This window comes from Panthera onca, chromosome C1 (genome assembly GCF_046562875.1).
Source record: "Panthera onca isolate mPanOnc1 chromosome C1, mPanOnc1 haplotype 2, whole genome shotgun sequence".
Taxonomy (NCBI): Eukaryota; Metazoa; Chordata; class Mammalia; order Carnivora; family Felidae; genus Panthera; species Panthera onca.
In genome coordinates this window covers 50,151,565-50,158,614 of record NC_138346.1, presented here as the reverse complement: position 1 = coordinate 50,158,614, position 7,050 = coordinate 50,151,565, and the positions used below count along the sequence as shown (strand labels likewise).

At 33.4% G+C, this 7,050-nt stretch overlaps 1 non-coding gene across 1 annotated transcript; it reads right to left on the bottom strand.

Moving 5' to 3' along the window:
• Positions 1–1,494: 1,494 nt before the first annotated feature.
• LOC132673951 (U6 spliceosomal RNA) lies at positions 1,495–1,601 on the bottom strand. Its single transcript, XR_009608284.1, has one exon. It is a non-coding gene; the product is annotated as a U6 spliceosomal RNA (small nuclear RNA).
• Positions 1,602–7,050: the final 5,449 nt, after the last annotated feature.

The window sequence follows — 7,050 nt, the reverse complement described above, 5'->3', positions numbered from 1 at the left end:
GGAAAGAATGTGTATTCTCCTTTTTGGGGTAGTATGCTTTGTAAAAATCTATTAGGACTGATTGGTTTATAGTAGTGTTCAAACTTTCCACATCCTTGTCTCATTCTATCCATTAGTGAAAGAAGTGTATTTCAGTCCCAGCCCTTATTGTAGAAATATTTCTTCCTTCAATCCTGTCCATTTTTGCCTCATATATTTTGGGACCTTGTTGTAAGGTGCACACATGATTATAATTGTTCCATCTTTCATTGAATTGAAACTTTATCCATATATAATGTCATTTTTTGGGTCTCTTTTAACAGTTTTTTTTTACTTAAACTCTATTTTGTTGATAATAAATTTGCTCAGGTGTCTTTTGGTTGCAATGTTTAAGGAATATTTTTGCATCCAGTTAAATTTAACCTCTTGTGTGTTTATGTTTCATGAGTCTGGTAAATAGTACACAGATTGAATATGTTTTTTATTAACTCTGTTAATCTGCTTTTTCATTGGAGAGTTCAGTCTATTTACTTTTCAAGGAATTGCTGATAAGGTAGGGAATACTACTGCCAGTTTGCTATTTGTTTTCTCAATTTCTCCATTTTTGGGAGAGTAGTTGAATATTTGTAGTGTACCATTTGATTCCCTTCTTTCCTTTTCTGTATACTTTTAGTTGATTTCTTAGCAGATTCCTAGGGGATTACAATTAATATCTTACTATAACGATGTATTTTGAATATTAACAATGTAATTTTAATAGTATACAAACACTCTGCTCCTATATATCTCTACCCTTCCCTTTTATATTGTTATTGTCACATATTATACTTTTATACATAATGTACCAGTTAACATAAGTTAGCAATTATTCTTCCATGTATTTACTTATAAATCATAAAAGAAGTTACAAAAAAAGTGCAATCCTATTGGTTTATTAGAATTACCACATGACCCCAAAATATTATACACACACACATAACAGGAATTAAACAGATCCTAGCAATGAATGTTCTAGTGGCATTATTCGCAATAGCCAAAAGATGGTAACAGTCCAAGTGTCTATCAGCAGATGAATAGATAAACATAATGTAGGATATACATATGATGGGATATTATTTAACCACAAAAAAGTGAAATTTTGATGTATTTTACAACATGGATGAACCTTGAAAATGTTAGGATAAGTAAAATAAGGCTGACACAAAAGAACAAGTATTTTATGATTGCATTATAGGACATGTCTGGAATAGTGAAATTCATAGAGATAGTAAGTAGATTAGAAGTTACCAGGGCTGGTGGCAGGAAGAAATTTGGAGTAAAAAGGAAAAGCTAATTTTTAATTGAGTATTTAGAGTTTTTTAATTGCAGGAAGATTGTAGTGATACAAACTATACAAACTGGTCCCTTAAAACCGGATAAGGAAAAGTTGGTCAATGAGGATTTAGGAATTTAAGAAAGATTAATTATCCCAGTCCTTCCCGCCCCCCCCCCACCTTTTTTTTTTTTTTTTTTTTTTTTAATATGGAACGCTTCACGAATTTGCGTGTCATCCTTGCGCAGGGGCCATGCTAATCTTCTCTGTATCGTTCCAATTTTAGTATATGTGCTGCCGAAGCGAGCACCCCACCTTTTAAATCCAAGTGATTTGGGGTGAGTTGGGGGGGGGATTCATTAAACTTTCAAACTAAGACCTAATGAATATAAAATGGAATGACTTGGTGTAAGATGACTAGTCTTTCTAGATGCAAGCTTCTTGAAGACAGAGAGCTCATGTATTCACCATCATATCTCCAGAGCCTTGTAGCATCTTAGAACTTTTACTGACCCTTAAAAAATATTAATTAAATGGGTAGGTGGATGAATGTCATTCATGAAAGTCCATAGCCTTGTTTCAACTTTTTAAAAATGTGTTACTGGAAAACCACCATGTTTATTCATATACATATTGTCTGAGAATATTCTACAATGGCAGTGTTGAGTAATTGCAACAGAAACTAATTTTTACTATCAAGTCCATTGTAGAAAAAAAAAATTCTGATTCCTACCCTATTGTATCTGTTTCATGATGTCCCTCTTAAATATTCTTACCCTCCATGATTTAGTCACATTCATTCCTATCTTTCAGAAGTTTGCCAACATTCCTTAGCTATATTAGAATTAGTTCTGTATTTTCCTAATTAGAATTAGCTTTTCCTTCTTTGGCTTTGGTTCTTATCACATTTAAAATTTTTATTTTACTCTTACTCTAGTCTCCTATTTTTCTTCCCTGTTGCAAATAACATAGACATAAAGTTGTATTTATGGGAGAGTCCATGCCACTTAATCAGTAATTGGCCTATAGCAAGACACTTATTTCTGGTATTTAGATAAATGAATGTGATATGCTAGAAATGATTTGAGCCTTTATTTGGTATTTTATATGTCTTTGGTAATAAATGGATTTTGCTAAAATACTTTCATAACATTTTATGTGTAATACATAATTGTAAGAAACAATTTATATTGTAAATAAGTTTTAACTGAAGACGTTTTTTTGAAACAGAACATATACATTTTTGTATCTTCATATAAAATATTTAATATCTTTCATTTCCTTTTTTATGGGTGAAAGCTACACGTTTCTCTGTAGAACTTTTACTTTCTCCCTTAAAATAGAATGAGTATTTTAAAAGACTACCTAAATTTATATATTGGCAGCTACATTTTATTGTTTTTAGGTTGAGGTTTTGAGAACTGCTTCCTTTTTAGATATGTTCCTTGAGATACTAACACTAATTTTTTATAATTAAAATGTGGGTACTCACAGGGATCTCAAAGCTGCATTTTTTTTCTCTCAACCAGATGTTCATTCTAAAATCATCCACTAACACTGAATAAATGTATTGCTTTTCCCTTTCTGTTTATACATATTAATGCAATGGAGATTTTTGAATTGGACATCCAACTGATTAAGTAAAAATATGTGTACAGACAGATTTTTACATTGAAATGGTCTAGGTAACTATGAACATTTATTTCACTTTCATGTAAAAGGGAAAATTATATGAAAATCTCAAAGTAATGAACATTGCCATCTTATAAGTGACAGAATTATTTCCCCAAATCTACACTCCCTGTGTAGATATTTTCTCTTTTCTTCTGAATTTATTTTGTTCCTTTATATTTCTTACTATGGTAATTAAGAGAGTAACACCTTCTGTGTTGACAGAGAATGATATTTATTCTTTTCACTTAGATTTGCAGATTTTTTTTTCACTCAAATTTTTTAGATTGCCTAAAAATATAATCCATATGCTGTTTCAGCTCAGTCGCATTAGAAAACCTCGTATCTGAAGTGGCTGCAAGTATGTGACTAAAATTAGGTTCAAGTATTCACTGTATCTTTGGTAAGACATTTATAAATAAAGCAGTTCTTTTTAATTCTCTATAAAAATAAAACTTCCACATATGCTTTTATGGTATATATATTTCTTTGGGCTGATGGTATATTCCTTTGGAACTGATGTCTATCGTTGGTTGAGATTAATGAAGTTCTCTGTGTGCTTTTAGTGTCAAAATTGCAGATCTTAAATGTTGAACTAAAATGGCATATCTCTCAGAGGCTTTGAAAAATGGAATCCCTTAAAATTATATGTGTGTCCTTTAAAGCTCCATAAATCATTCTTTTTTTAATAAATAATTCAGTTATAATTTTATTCACTTACAAAAGAGAATAACCCCAAACCATTAATAGGGTAATTACTTTCTTTAAATGAACTCAGTCCAGAAGGTCTATAAAGCAATCGTTTTTTTCCAGTGAAATTTCAAGGTATGCTTAATTAATATTAACTGAATAGATACTTTAAACATCATGTGTTATTTCAGTAGTGGGATTGTACTCTTGAAAAGACAGACTTATGCAGCCAGAGTAGCAGGTAGTGGAGAGAGCTACTGTCAAATTCTAAATTAGTGACTTTTTGATAAAAGAGCAAACAAAATACATAAAATATTCAAACTTGAAATGAGATAATTAGAAGTTGTAAGTGAAATAAATATTTATTTTTCCCAGTTCAATATTGGCAACTCAGTAATCTCTTCCTCTTCCTATTGAAGGTAACCATTGTCCATCAGTGCTCTTTAGTACTTGGTTGTTTCCCTTATTCTTTGTTTTCTCTGATTTGACATCTATCAACCAATTAAAATTACTGTATTGAATTCTAATCAAGTGTCTAGTTACTTAAGAGGAAATCACAGTGAATCATGATGAGCCCTGACTTTAATGGGGGTAGTTGGAATGAGGAAAATAATATTAGGACTGCATAAGAATAGTAACTGATTAATAGGTAGGTCAATTTGTAATCCATGCACTCTCTCTAAAGGATTGTGTCAAACCAGTCAATATTCATGGAGTCCTCTCAGGTGGGAGATACCAGGATTTTGGTAACAGGTTAACTGTAATACCATGGCCCTGGCCAGGAACTAAATTTATAGTATTTCAGCAAGAGGCTGAAGGGTCTATAGGGTAGGAGCTAGCCTCCAGTGAAATGATACAAAAGGAGCAAATTAGTGGAAAGACTCTGAATTGTCGCTGGATTGGTGTTCAATACAGTGCTCAAGCCAAGCTCCTGGGAAATTAACATGTTAGAAATGAGGAAATTAGGCCAAATGACAGCAAATAGACAAAATCAACATGTGGGCTATGAGGAAGCTTTGTTAAAGCATAGGTGGCAAGTACTTGCCTCCAGCAAACAATATAATAGATTTACAAATGAATGCAAAGGCAAATCCTAATATACTTTCCAGAAGGGAATGAGTTGTTTCTAGAAAGGAATGATCTTTGCTGTCCAGTATGATGGTCACTAGTCACATGTAGCTATTTATATTAACTATAAATTAAAATTAAAATCCATTTCCTCAGCTGTATTAGACATTCCCATGTTCTCAGTAGCCTCTTATGACTTTAGATACCATATTTTCCAGTACAGATATAGACTTTTTCATCACTAAAAGTTTTATTGGTACTGTTTTAGGTGAGATACATGAGTGATGCAATTTTAGATAATCTGGGGCTGTCAGAGATAATTTTCATCATTAAAAGATAATTTATGCTTATGGAGATTATAACCTATTGAGGACCAAAAAAAAAAAAAAAGACAAAACAAAACAACAACAAAAACAAATACAAATGATGCAGTGAAATAAAGTTATAAAAAACTACAAATATGGTTGTCCATGTTTCCAGGAAAGCTGTTAAAGTATAAGCATTTTTCTCCTCGCAATCCACTGAAAAGAACAAAATATAAAAAAAGAAGAAACTTCTATGTTGAAACTGTACATTTAAAAATAATCTTAAAATTAGAACTAAACAGGAGAGAATGCTGAGAGCTGATATATCAAACCAGAAATCAAATAGACTGCAAAACTATTTAGAACATAAGTTGAAGTTAGTCTCTCTCTCTCTCTCTTTCTCTTTCTCTCTCTCTCTCTCTCTCTCTCTCTCTCTCTCTCTTTCTTTTAGTATATAGAAGCTTAGAGTAGACCACTGTTACTTTGATAACAATTGAAAAATAACAAAGTAAAATATTTTATATATATATATACATATCTTAAAATATATACATGAAAAGATGTTTAATGGAAATGCAGTTAGAGTGAGCCCTTCTTGGGAGAGTACTCATTTATGATCAACTGGATGCATTTGCTGGGTCAAGGGATGGGGGACTAGAGGATTAGATCTGCCAGAGAAAAGGGGACTCTACTGAGGTAAAGAGAGACCAGCAGAAGTTTTATGACCATTTGGTTGTCACTGAGGGATTGGAGTTTTATATGTCCAAAGGGGAGCTATTTATCCTCCTGCCAAGACTTTCCATCTGAATTTTGCTGAATACAGTAGTGGTAGAATGGGAGACTGGAGTGGGGGGTGTGGGTCTGTTCTAGAAAGGGGAGAGGGAAGGGGGGAGAGAGAGAGAATGAATGAATGAATGAATGAATGATAGTTTGAAACCTCTTTGGGACCTTCCTAGGTATAATATGAAACTGGACCCCATATGTGGAGGGAGAGAGCAAAGAAAAAGGCAGGCCATCCCATATTGGTAGGTGGCAGGCTTAGTAAGCCACGGAACTTGCTTGCAAAGCTAGCGTTAGACAGTTGAGAGACTAGTAGATCTATGCACCCATCTGCCAAACCTTATAAGTTTATATAGAGGTCTTAACAAATTGAGTCATGGGTATCATCCAGATGATCTCAACACCACATCTATCTACGGGCTATGTCCTTGAAGCAGCTTCTGGAGTGAGGAAGAAGACCGAATGCACGTTCCAAGGATAGGTGACGAGCATGTCATCTCCAGGGTCCAGCCCACAAATCAGCTGATGGCCATGTCCTCTCACTGACCTCCCCCATCTGAGAGGGAGTTCTGTTAGAGGGAGGGTTCTATGATATACACAATATAAAGTTTGCCCTCAAGACATTTTAAAGCAGAGGTAAACTTATTTAATTGTAACAAAAAGCCTTAATCCAGCAGAATGCCCATATAAATGAACTGGTCAGCATCTCTTACTATTTGATGAACAAAAGAAAGAGTACCAATTCATTTTCTTTAGTGGCATCATGGGGTATTTCAAGAGAGAAATGAGCCAAAGAATGAAATGTTCAGTTTGCAAACAGGATTTGATGGATTAGAATATTAAATTGTTTGTTGTTTTCAGTCACTCAAGAAAGCAAAAGATTCTCATAATAAACGTATAAAAATAAAATCCAGGGTATAACTGAAATATTAATTATTAGGAACTCTGAAATGTTTGAGACAGTGCTTAGTAGACCCTCACAGCTAAATACAGGGTATCTAAAAATTTTAAGGACATATTCCCACAGTAAATTTACATGTAGCCCCAAGTAAAAGGAAGCCTATTTCAGAAAAAAAAAATGTGAATATGGCTTTTGAGGTCAAGAATGAATCCCTTTTCAAATATGAAGGACTTGTATTAACATGGTCTGAAAAACAGAATCCAAAATTAGAAGCGCCTTCTGGGCCACAGGCAAGAGACAGTTTCTAATCAGGTGGTGGGAAATATTTGGCATCTTACCCCAGC